Raw genomic sequence first — 13,621 nt, 5'->3', positions numbered from 1 at the left:
AGAACCTCTGCCTCAAATTTTTCACATGGCCTGTTATAGCGCCACCAGGAGGCTGATTTGTGCAAAACCCATTTTTTCACATTATTCCTACAGTTTTTAACCAAACGTCATGCAAATCGGTACACAGTATCTCTATAGTCATGTGATCAACCCTGATCTGTCCGATTTCCCATATTCCATCCTTATTGGTTAAGGTTGCCATCCAAAGTTTTCAGGATTGGTCCGTTTTGAACAAACTGCCTCAAACCATGAACGCAGCGTGCGATTTCCGTGAAATTTCACACGCACATTCCCACTAGGCCGAGGAAGAAATGCCACCCTTTTCACATTGGCCTGTTATAGCGCCACCAGCAGGTCTAATTTAGCAAAACACATTTTTGGAACAAAATGCTTCAAATCATGAATGCAGTGTCCGATTGGCGTGAACGACCTAAGAATAAATGGCACCCTTTTCACATTGGCCTATTGTAGCGCCACCAGGAGGCCACAATAGCCTACCCGACCTGGCGGAGACCTGTGCTCCGAGGAGCACTTTTTCTAGTTTGAAATGTGATTTTTTTTATTATTTTACTGTGTGTACACACGCAGTTCTATAAACAGCAAATGAAAATGTGGCATTCCTCAAACTGTAAAGTTGAGACATAGCAAAAACAATTATATCACCCACTCATTTAGACCTGTAATCATGTTACTGTATGTGACAATAAAGTTGATTTTGATTCTCTTGTATGATAATGTTAAGGTTCTGAAATCTCCTTATTTACACATTCATCTACAGTTTGAAAATCAATGTTTTGTGTCTATTTTTCCCAGAATGATATGTATGGATATCTGATTTATTCTGTCATCAATCTCCTCTCAGAACAATTAAATTACATTCAGATGTATCTCCCCTGACATTGTTGAAAGATGCATTGAAAATACGAAATGTTTCAATGTATTTGTGTTAAATGTAATCAAAAGTCTTTGAATAACATTTCTGTGACAGGTGTGTCGGTAGGAGTAGCCCATGCATACAGATGAAATAACTAGACACCTGCACACCATCTTAACTTGCTCAATAAAGAAAAAACTGTTTTGTACATTCTCTATGTGATGTTGACATTAACTCCAATTCCTAGGACAGATACATGTAGTTTATAATCAGAAAATGAGAGCGACCACAAGTGCGAACAACAGTTCAACAAGAGTATTGCCAATTTTAGCCAGTGTTTCTTTAAGACTATACTTTCAGGGATCATTTCTATAGTATCGGACTGGAGAAATGAGTTTCTAAAGTGTTTGGTCTCGCTAACCACGATGATGAGTTGTGATATTTCCTCTTGAGCGTTAAGCAGACATTGAATAATGATTTAGTTCATATGTTCTCTGTCATTGATGACTGTTCTATGCTTCCTAGTGGAGTTTTGAGGGAGGAAATATGATCTGAGTGGTTTGTCTTAAGGATCATTGTCTCCGCCAGGCCGTAAGGCATGGCGAGAGAGTATGCTTTACCCTCCGTCCGTGTGTCCGTCCGTCCGTGTGTCCGTGTGTTACCAGCTAATCTCTGCCACCGTTGGCCCGGTCGCTGCGAAACTTTGCACGCACACTCCCTGGATGCCAATTCAGAACCTCTGCCTCAAATTTTTCACATGGGCCTGTTATAGCGCCACCAGGAGGCCGATTTGTGCAAAACCCATTTTTTCACATTATTCCTACAGTTTTTAACCAAACGTCATGCAAATCGGTACACAGTATCTCTATAGTCATGTGATCAACCCTGATCTGTCCGATTTCCCATATTCCATCCTTATTGGTTAAGGTTGCCATCCAAAGTTTTCAGGATTGGTCCGTTTTGAACAAACTGCCTCAAACCATGAACGCAGCGTGCGATTTCCGTGAAATTTCACACGCACATTCCCACTAGGCCGAGGAAGAAATGCCACCCTTTTCACATTGGCCTGTTATAGCGCCACCAGCAGGTCTAATTTAGCAAAACACATTTTTGGAACAAAATGCTTCAAATCATGAATGCAGTGTCCGATTGGCGTGAACGACCTAAGAATAAATGGCACCCTTTTCACATTGGCCTATTGTAGCGCCACCAGGAGGCCACAATAGCCTACCCGACCTGGCGGAGACCTGTGCTCCGAGGAGCACTTTTTCTAGTTTTTATTATTTTACTGTGTGTACACACGCAGTTCTATAAACAGCAAATGAAAATGTGGCATTCCTCAAACTGTAAAGTTGAGACATAGCAAAAACAATTATATCACCCACTCATTTAGACCTGTAATCATGTTACTGTATGTGACAATAAAGTTGATTTTGATTCTCTTGTATGATAATGTTAAGGTTCTGAAATCTCCTTATTTACACATTCATCTACAGTTTGAAAATCAATGTTTTGTGTCTATTTTTCCCAGATTGATATGTGATTTAGTTCATATGTTCTCTGTCATTGATGACTGTTCTATGCTTCCTAGTGGAGTTATGAGGGAGGAAATATGATCTGAGTGGTTTGTCTTAAGGATCATTTGAAATGTGAACTGTTTATTATTTTACTGTGTATACACACGCAGTTCTATAAACAGCAATTGAAAATGTGGGATTCCTCAGACTGCAAAGTTTAGAGATAGCAAAAACAATTATATCACCCACTCATTTAGACCTGTAATCATGTTACTGTATGTGACAATAAAGTTGATTTTGATTCTCTTGTATGATAATGTTAAGGTTCTGAAATCTCCTTATTTACACATTCATCTACAGTTTGAAAATCAATGTTTTGTGTCTATTTTTCCCAGATTGATATGTATGGATATCTGATTTATTCTGTCATCAATCTCCTCTCAGAACAATTAAATTACATTCAGATGTATCTCCCCTGACATTGTTGAAAGATGCATTGAAAATACGAAATGTTTCAATGTATTTGTGTTAAATATATTGGTAATCAAAAGTCTTTGAATAACATTTCTGTGACAGGTGTGTCGGTAGGAGTAGCCCATGCATACAGATGAAATAACTAGACACATGCACACCATCTTAACTTGCTCAATAAAGAAAAAACTGTTTTGTACATTCTCTATGTGATGTTGACATTAACTCCAATGCCTAGGACAGATACATGTAGTTTATAATCAGAAAATGAGAGCGACCACAAGTGCGAACAACAGTTCAACAAGAGTATAGCCAATTTTAGCCAGTGTTTCTTTAAGACTATACTTTCAGGGATCATTTCAATAGTATCGGACTGGAGAAATGAGTTTCTAAAGTGTTTGGTCTCGCTAACCACGATGATGAGTTGTGATATTTCCTCTTGAGCGTTAAGCAGACATTGAATAATGATTTAGTTCATATGTTCTCTGTCATTGATGACTGTTCTATGCTTCCTAGTGGAGTTATGAGGGAGGAAATATGATCTGAATGGTTTGCCTTTACTCAGGACTGTTTTGCTCACCACCTCAACAATCTAATCGTAAAATATGCGGACGATACCACCGTCATCGGGCTGATAAAATCTGACGCTGAGTCCAATTACAGATCAGAGGTTCAGAACCTAGTTAGGTGGAGCGAGGACAACAACCTCATTCTTAATGCTTCAAAAACGAAGGAGCTCATTGATTTCCGCCGTAAAAAGACACCTCCTCATCCCCTAACAATCAATGGTACAGAGGTTGAGATGGTAAAAAGCATAACATTTCTTGGTGTAACCTTTTCGGAGGATCTCAGCTGGCACTCTAACACCAACTTAATTCTCAAAAAGTCCCAGCAACGGCTCTTCTTTTTAAGAAGACTAAAAGAGTTCACTCTCAATGGTCAGATTCTTCTTAATTTCTATCGCTGCATTATTGAGAGTATTCTTACTAGTTCTTTTACAGTTTGGTTTGGTAACCTCACAGTGAAGGAGCGAAAATCCCTGAATAGAGTAGTGCGCCTTGCCCGAAAAATAACTGGTGCCAACCTACCAGCTCTAGAAGAGCTCTATAGTGCTAGACTCTTATCTCGGGCCTCCAGTATCATGGAGGGCTCTGCTGGTCATCCGGCCGCAGGCCTCTTTGCACTACTCCCCTCGGGCAGACGATACCAATCTATTGGTTGCTCCACAAACCGCTCTGCAAACAGCTTTTTCCCAAGCGCAGTGCGTAAATTAAATGAAAAATTGCCCCTGTCTAGATCCTAGACCACGCTCCCCCTCTTCTCCCTTTATCAATCTCCTGTAAGGAAGGACTGGTCCAAGGTGTATCCAAAAATGCTCATGTCCCTCTCGTATTTATTTCCTCATGCTTCTATGAATTGTTGATGTCTTTTTTGTACCTTTTGTATCAATGTCTTGTAAATGTTTTTTAATTGTTTTTAGCTCTTGCACCCCATTTCCAATGTAGTTCACTACAAATGGCAAATAAAATGACTCTGACTCTGACTCTGACCCTTAAGGATCATTTGAAATGTGAACTGTTTATTATTTTACTGTGTATACACACGCAGTTCTATAAACAGCAATTGAAAATGTGGGATTCCTCAGACTGCAAAGTTTAGAGATAGCAAAAACAATTATATCACCCACTCATTTAGACCTGTAATCATGTTACTGTATGTGACAATAAAGTTGATTTTGATTCTCTTGTATGATAATGTTAAGGTTCTGAAATCTCCTTATTTACACATTCATCTACAGTTTGAAAATCAATGTTTTGTGTCTATTTTTTCCAGATTGATATGTATGGATATCTGATTTATTCTGTCATCAATTTCCTCTCAGAACAATTAAATTACATTCAAATGTATCTCCCCTGACATTGTTGAAAGATGCATTGAAAATACGAAATGTTTCAATGTATTTGTGTTAAATATATTGGTAATCAAAAGTCTTTGAATAACATTTCTGTGACAGGTGTGTCGGTAGGAGTAGCCCATGCATACAGATGAAATAACTAGACACCTGCACACCATCTTAACTTGCTCAATAAAGAAAAAAATGTTTTGTACATTCTCTATGTGATGTTGACATTAACTCCAATGCCTACTGTAGGACAGATACATGTAGTTTATAATCAGAAAATGAGAGCGACCACAAGTGCGAACAACAGTTCAACAAGAGTATTGCCAATTTTAGCCAGCGTTTCTTTAAGACTATACTTTCAGGGATCATTTCTATAGTATCGGACTGGAGAAATGAGTTTCTAAAGTGTTTGGTCTCGCTAACCACGATGATGAGTTGTGATATTTCCTCTTGAGCGTTAAGCAGACATTGAATAATGATTTAGTTCATATGTTCTCTGTCATTGATGACTGTTCTATGCTTCCTAGTGGAGTTATGAGGGAGGAAATATGATCTGAATGGTTTGTCTTTACTCATGACTGTTTTGCTCACCACCTCAATAATCTAATCGTAAAATATGCGGACGATACCACCGTCATCGGGCTGATAAAATCTGACGCTGAGTCCAATTACAGATCAGAGGTTCAGAACCTAGTTAGGTGGAGCGAGGACAACAACCTCATTCTTAATGCTTCAAAAACGAAGGAACTCATCATTGATTTCCGCCGTAAAAAGACACCTCCTCATCCCCTAACAATCAATGGTACAGAGGTTGAGATGGTAAAAAGCATAACATTTCTTGGTGTAACCTTTTCGGAGGATCTCAGCTGGCACTCTAACACCAACTTAATTCTCAAAAAGTCCCAGCAACGGCTCTTCTTTTTAAGAAGACTAAAAGAGTTCACTCTCAATGGTCAGATTCTTCTTAATTTCTATCGCTGCATTATTGAGAGTATTCTTACTAGTTCTTTTACAGTTTGGTTTGGTAACCTCACAGTGAAGGAGCGAAAATCCCTGAATAGAGTAGTGCGCCTTGCCCGAAAAATAACTGGTGCCAACCTACCAGCTCTAGAAGAGCTCTATAGTGCTAGACTCTTATCTCGGGCCTCCAGTATCATGGAGGGCTCTGCTGGTCATCCGGCCGCAGGCCTCTTTGCACTACTCCCCTCGGGCAGACGATACCAATCTATTGGTTGCTCCACAAACCGCTCTGCAAACAGCTTTTTCCCAAGCGCAGTGCGTAAATTAAATGAAAAATTGCCCCTGTCTAGATCCTAGACCACGCTCCCCCTCTTCTCCCTTTATCAATCTCCTGTAAGGAAGGACTGGTCCAAGGTGTATCCAAAAATGCTCATGTCCCTCTCGTATTTATTTCCTCATGCCTCTATGAATTGTTGATGTCTTTTTTGTACCTTTTGTATCAATGTCTTGTAAATGTTTTTTAATTGTTTTTAGCTCTTGCACCCCATTTCCAATGTAGTTCACTACAAATGGCAAATAAAATGACTCTGACTCTGACCCTTAAGGATCATTTGAAATGTGAACTGTTTATTATTTTACTGTGTATACACACGCAGTTCTATAAACAGCAATTGAAAATGTGGGATTCCTCAGACTGCAAAGTTTAGAGATAGCAAAAACAATTATATCACCCACTCATTACTTGCGCCTGTGAAGCAGCGCAAGTACTGTATTCAGGGTCGTCATGTCGAAAGGAGTACACAACATATACACAACGTATATTAGTTATATAGTAGTATATTAGTTATATAGTAGTATATTAGTTATATAGTAAGTATATTAGTTATATAGTAGTATATTAGTTATATAGTAGTTTATTAGTTATATAGTAGTGTATTAGTTATATAGTAGTATATTAGTTATATAGTAGTCTATTAGTTATATAGTAGTATATTAGTTATATAGTAGTATATTAGTTATATAGTAGTGTATTAGTTATATAGTAGTGTATTAGTTATATAGTAGTGTATTAGTTATATAGTAGTGTATTAGTTATATACTAGTATATTAGTTATATAGTAGTATATTAGTTATATAGTAGTGTATTAGTTATATACTAGTATATTAGTTATATAGTAGAATATTAGTTATATAGTAGTATATTAGTTATATAGTAGTATATTAGTTATATAGTAAGTATATTAGTTATATAGTAGTATATTAGTTATATAGTAGTATATTAGTTATATAGTAGTGTATTAGTTATATAGTAGTATATTAGTTATATAGTAGTGTATTAGTTATATAGTAGTATATTAGTTATATAGTAGTATATTAGTTATATAGTAGTATATTAGTTATATTATTAGTTATATACTAGTATATTAGTTATATAGTAGTGTATTAGTTATATAGTAGTGTATTAGTTATATACTAGTATATTAGTTATATAGTAGAATATTAGTTATATAGTAGAATATTAGTTATATAGTAGTATATTAGTTATATAGTAGTATATTAGTTATATAGTAAGTATATTAGTTATATAGTAGTATATTAGTTAAATAGTAGTATATTAGTTATATAGTAGTATATTAGTTATATAGTAGTGTATTAGTTATATAGTAGTGTATTAGTTATATAGTAAGTATATTAGTTATATAGTAGTGTATTAGTTATATAGTAGTATATTAGTTATATAGTAGTATATTAGTTATATAGTAGTATATTAGTTATATAGTAGAATATTAGTTATATAGTAGAATATTAGTTATATAGTAGTATATTAGTTATATAGTAGTATATTAGTTATATAGTAAGTATATTAGTTATATAGTAGTATATTAGTTAAATAGTAGTATATTAGTTATATAGTAGTATATTAGTTATATAGTAGTGTATTAGTTATATAGTAAGTATATTAGTTATATAGTAGTGTATTAGTTATATAGTAGTATATTAGTTATATAGTAGTATATTAGTTATATAGTAGTATATTAGTTATATAGTAAGTATATTAGTTATATAGTAGTATATTAGTTATATAGTAGTGTATTAGTTATATAGTAGAGTATTAGTTATATAGTAGTATATTAGTTATATAGTAGTATATTAGTTATATAGTAAGTATATTAGTTATATAGTAGTATATTAGTTATATAGTAGTGTATTAGTTATATAGTAGTGTATTAGTTATATAGTAGTGTATTAGTTATATAGTAGTGTATTAGTTATATAGTAGTATATTAGTTATATAGTAGTATATTAGTTATATTATTAGTTATATAGTAGTATATTAGTTATATAGTAGTGTATTAGTTATATAGTAGTGTATTAGTTATATACTAGTATATTAGTTATATAGTAGAATATTAGTTATATAGTAGAATATTAGTTATATAGTAGTATATTAGTTATATAGTAGTATATTAGTTATATAGTAAGTATATTAGTTATATAGTAGTGTATTAGTTATATAGTAGTGTATTAGTTATATAGTAGTGTATTAGTTATATAGTAGTGTATTAGTTATATAGTAGTATATTAGTTATATAGTAGTATATTAGTTATATAGTAGTATATTAGTTATATAGTAAGTATATTAGTTATATAGTAGTATATTAGTTATATAGTAGTATATTAGTTATATAGTAGTATATTATTTATATAGTAGTATATTAGTTATATATATATACAGAGATATAATTATTATATATATATATAGTCTCATCCGCCATCGTCCTAGTATTTTATAGGCACTATGCACATATGTCACGTGAAGTCAAACCAATCAAATTAAGCTTCGGCACTGGCATGAACAAATAGGCATAGGATTGATGACATCACTATTATGTCATGAATACAAAGAAAGATGATATATATACATTGTAAAATATATTAATTCACATTGATGACTAACGTTTAATGCAGATAAGGTCAGATGCTCACACTGGACATCTGGGCACACGAGTTTCTAGACATCAGGCACACCGGATGAGACCCTCTGAGACGCTCCGCTCTGAGACGCTCTGCTCTGAGACGCTCCGCTCTGAGACGCTCTGCTCCGCTCCACTCTGAGACGCTCTGCTCTGAGACGCTCTGCTCTGAGACGCTCCGCTCTGAGACGCTCTGCTCCACTCCGCTCTGAGACGCTCTGAGATGCTGTGCTCCACTCCGCTCTGAGACGCTCCGCTCTGTTCCGCTCCGCTCTGAGACTGCTCTGCTCCGCTCCGCTCCGCTCTGCTCTGAGACGCTCTGCTCTGAGACGCTTCGCTCTGAGACGCTACGCTCTGCTCTGAGACGCTCTGATCTGAGAGGCTCTGCTCCGCTCTGAGACGCTCCGCTCTGAGACGCTCCGCTCTGAGACTGCTCCGCTCTGAGACGCTCCGCTCTGAGACGTTCTGCTCTGAGACGTTCTGAGACGCTCTGCAATGAGACGCTCCGCTCTGAGACGCTCCGCTCTGAGACGCTCCGTTCTGAGACGCTCTGCTCCGCTCCGCTCTGAGACTGCTCTGCTCCGCTCCGCTCTGAGACGCTCCGCTCTGCTCCGCTCCGCTCTGAGACTGCTCTGCTCTGAGACTGCTCTGCTCTGAGACGCTCTGCTCTGAGACGCTCCACTCTGAGACGCTCCGCTCTGAGACTCTCTGCTCTGAGACGCTCCGCTCTGAGACGCTCTGCTCCGCTCCGCTCTGAGACGCTCTGCTCCGCTCCGCTCTGAGACGCTCCGCTCTGCTCTGAGACGCTCCGCTCTGAGACGCTCCGCTCTGAGACGCTCTGCTCCGCTCCGCTCTGAGACGCACACTGGACATCTGGGCACACGAGTTTCTAGACATCAGGCACACCGGATGAGACGCTCTGAGACGCTCCGCTCTGAGACGCTCCGCTCTGAGACGCTCTGCTCTGCTCCGCTCTGAGACGCTCTGCTCTGAGACGCTCCGCTCTGAGACGCTCTGCTCCGCTCTGCTCCGCTCCACTCTGAGACGCTCTGCTCTGAGACGCTCCGCTCCGCTCTGCTCTGAGACGCTCTGCTCTGAGACGCTCTGCTCTGAGACGCTCCGCTCTGAGACGCTCTGCTCCGCTCCGCTCTGAGACGCTCTGAGATGCTCTGCTCCACTCCGCTCTGAGACGCTCCGCTCTGAGACGCTCCGCTCTGAGACGCTCCGCTCTGAGACGCTCTGCTCTGAGACGCTCCGCTCTGAGACGCTACGCTCTGCTCTGAGACGCTCTGATCTGAGACGCTCTGCTCCGCTCCGCTCTGCTCCGCTCCGCTCTGAGACGCTCCGCTCTGAGACGCTCCGCTCTGAGACTGCTCCGCTCTGAGACGCTCTGCTCTGAGACGTTCTGAGACGCTCTGCTCTGAGACGCTCCGCTCTGAGACGCTCCGCTCTGAGACGCTCTGCTCCGCTCTGCTCTGAGACGCTCCGCTCTGAGACGCTCTGCTCCACTCCGCTCTGAGACGCTCCGCTCTGAGACGCTCCGCTCTGAGACTGCTCCGCTCTGAGACGCTCTGCTCTGAGACGCTCCGCTCTGAGACGCTCCGCTCTGAGACGCTCTGCTACGCTCCGCTCTGAGACGCTCTGCTCCGCTCTGAGACGCTCTGCTCTGAGACGCTCCGCTCTGAGACGCTCTGCTCCGCTCCACTCTGAGACGCTCTGCTCTGAGACGCTCCGCTCAGCTCTGCTCTGAGACGCTCTGCTCTGAGACGCTCCGCTCTGAGACGCTCTGCTCCGCTCCGCTCTGAGACGGTCTGCTCCGCTCCGCTCTGAGATGCTCCGCTCTGAGACGCTCTGCTCCACTCCGCTCTGAGACGCTCCGCTCTGAGATGCTCCGCTCCGCTCTGAGACGCTCTGCTCTGAGACGCTCTGCTCTGAGACGCTCCGCTCTGCTCTGAGACGCTCTGATCTGACACGCTCTGCTCCGCTCCGCTCTGAGACGCTCCGCTCTGAGACTGCTCCGCTCTGAGACGCTCTGCTCCGCTCCGCTCTGAGACGTTCTGCTCCGCTCCGCTCTGAGACGCTCTGCTCTGAGACGCTCCGCTCTGAGACTGCTCCACTCTGAGACGCTCTGCTCTGAGACGCTCTGAGACGCTCTGCTCTGAGATGCTCCGCTCTGAGACGCTCTGCTCTGAGACGCTCTGCTCCGCTCTGCTCTGAGACGCACCAGACTTGATGTAGTCCTCCGATGAGTAAAGGTATATACTTGCGACTGTGTGTCTATTTGTGTCAGACCACCGTCCACATCGGTGGTCAGATGCTCACACTGGACAGGGCAGGGCAAAGGGCTCCACAGGGCAGGAGACCACAAGACTTGATGATTTACTTGGTATTTACTTGCGCCTGTGTACCACAATACCACAGGCAGGAGAGCACCAGACTTGATGTAGTCCTCCGATGAGTAAAGGTATTTACTTGCGCCTGTGTGTCTATTTGTGTCAGACCACCGTCCACATCCCACAGTAGAATCATACCCAAGTAGGCTGCAGCACTCAACATGCCATGGTGCTTGGCATGTCCATGTCCTTGGGATGTCCATTTCAGATTCACATGTCCTGCCATCGCCAAGATAGTAAATCTTCAGGGGATGATGAACAATAAGAGGGACAAAGAAGGGCATTTAAAATGCTGAATTATTTTGATGATCACTGCTTTTATGATGCTAATTAATCTGAGTAACTGGTCAAGGACCTCTTCAAATCACCTTTCGCCTCATAATGAGTGTGTAGTGAAAAGAACTTCTTTTCAGGGGCAAAACAGTGCCTTTTTAAGGGCAGAACAGGGAGAAAAAAAATGCCTTTTCAGGGCACTTTAAGGGAAAGAACAGTTCAGTAACTACTAAAGTTCAGTAACTACTACAGATGGTCACACTGGAGATCTGGGCACACGAGTTTCTAGACATCAGGGCACACCGGATAAGTGGGCATACGAACATGTGCACACACAAGATGAATCGGCACAAGGACATATGTCACACAAGATGACTGGGCACACGGCCAAGAGTTCACAATACCACAGGCCAGAAGAGCACCAGACTTGATGTAGTCCTCCGATGAGTAGGGTTAGGGCACCAAATACAGAACATGAACGACTACTTGACGAAGACTGTATAACAGAAATAGAACGACCAATGGAACAACAAGACTTGGATGACAATGCACAACTTCTAATGAGAAGGCCTACACAAACAACAAACAACCTTTACAGTGCTGAGATAAAGAAATTTCACATGCTTCACCATGATTATTGTAAAATGATGAGATCTCTAAACATTGAACAAAGGGAAATGATAGACTATCATCGTAAGTGGTGTAAGAAGACAATATTAGATTTAAAGGGAGGAAAGGTACCTACTCCCTATCATATATTCCTTAGTGGTCCAGGAGGAGTAGGTAAAAGTCATTTAATTAAACTTATAGATTATGACACTAAGCGATTGCTTAGATTGGCTGGACATACTGATCCTGAAGATATTATTTGTTTATTGACAGCACCTACTGGAGTTGCTGCTTTTAACATTGGTGGAATGACAATACATTCAGCATTTTGTTTAAAACCATTAAGATTTGGATTTAATTATTTACCATTGTCAAATGAAAAACTTCCTATTTTAGAGAAACAATTCCAGAATCTACAGTTATTAATTATAGATGAAATATCCATGGTTGGTGCAGACACTTTACTGCATATATACAGACGACTTTCTGAAATTAAGAAGACAAAATCATCAGATCTTAATGAATTTAATCCATTTGGGAATATATCCGTATTAGCGGTAGGAGATCCTTTTCAGTTACCACCAGTAAGACAAAACTATATATTTCATGAGACTAGGGATAAAATGGCAAACATTTGTGGAAATGGATGGGATTTATTTAAGTTATTTGAATTACATGAGATAACAAGACAGAAAAACGACAAGCCTTTTGCAGAACTGTTAAATAGAGTTAGAGAAGGTAATATAACAGATGATGATGTAAATATTTTGAAAACTCGACAGATAACTACTGACCAAATTGATGATCTGCAAGACATTCTTCATGTATATGCTATCAATAATTATGTCAATGAGCATAACTCCAAGAGACTTCATTGTTTAGATAAACACATCTTTCATATAAAGGCAAAGGATAAATGCAAAGATGATGACACAATGCTATTGAAGTTGGCTTCTACATCAGGCAAATTTAGTGATAAAGGAGGTCTAAGTAAAGTATTTTCTATTGCTATTGGTGCTAAAGTTATGCTTACTGTAAACATTGATGTCACTGATGGTTTAGTAAATGGTGCTAGAGGATTTGTTGAACATATTGATTTCAATAGACAACTGCAAGATGTTCATGCCATACTTGTAAAGTTTGAAGATGTTTTTGTTGGAGTAAATGCCAAATCCAGAAGTGTTTACAAAAACAATTACCCAAATGCTGTTCCTATTTTCAAATATGAATCAATACTTTATCATGGAAGGCATAAGGCTGTATCAACTAGAAGAATTCAATTTCCTTTGTCATTAGCATGGGCTTTAACAATTCATAAAGTTCAAGGTCTGACTGTAAATAAAATTCTTGTATCTATGAAAGGATCACGTTTTAATACCGGACAAGCTTATGTAGCATTCAGTAGAGTGAAGAATTTGAATGACTTGTATATAACAGACTTCAACCAAGAGAAAATCAAGGTAAACATACATGTACAAAAGGAAATGAAGAAATTACGTGAAACATCCCTCAGAATATCATCTCCGACTTCATTTTTTCTACGACCATTAACACAAACCTTGAAAATTGGATTATTAAATGTTAATGGTTACTTACAACATTTAGATGACATAAGGTCAGATCACAACATACAAATGTTAGATATT

Source organism: Gymnoscopelus microlampas, assembly GCF_963454915.1.
Source record: "Gymnoscopelus microlampas genome assembly, chromosome: 15".
Taxonomy (NCBI): domain Eukaryota; kingdom Metazoa; phylum Chordata; class Actinopteri; order Myctophiformes; family Myctophidae; genus Gymnoscopelus; species Gymnoscopelus microlampas.
Note: the sequence above shows the minus strand (reverse complement) of the source record.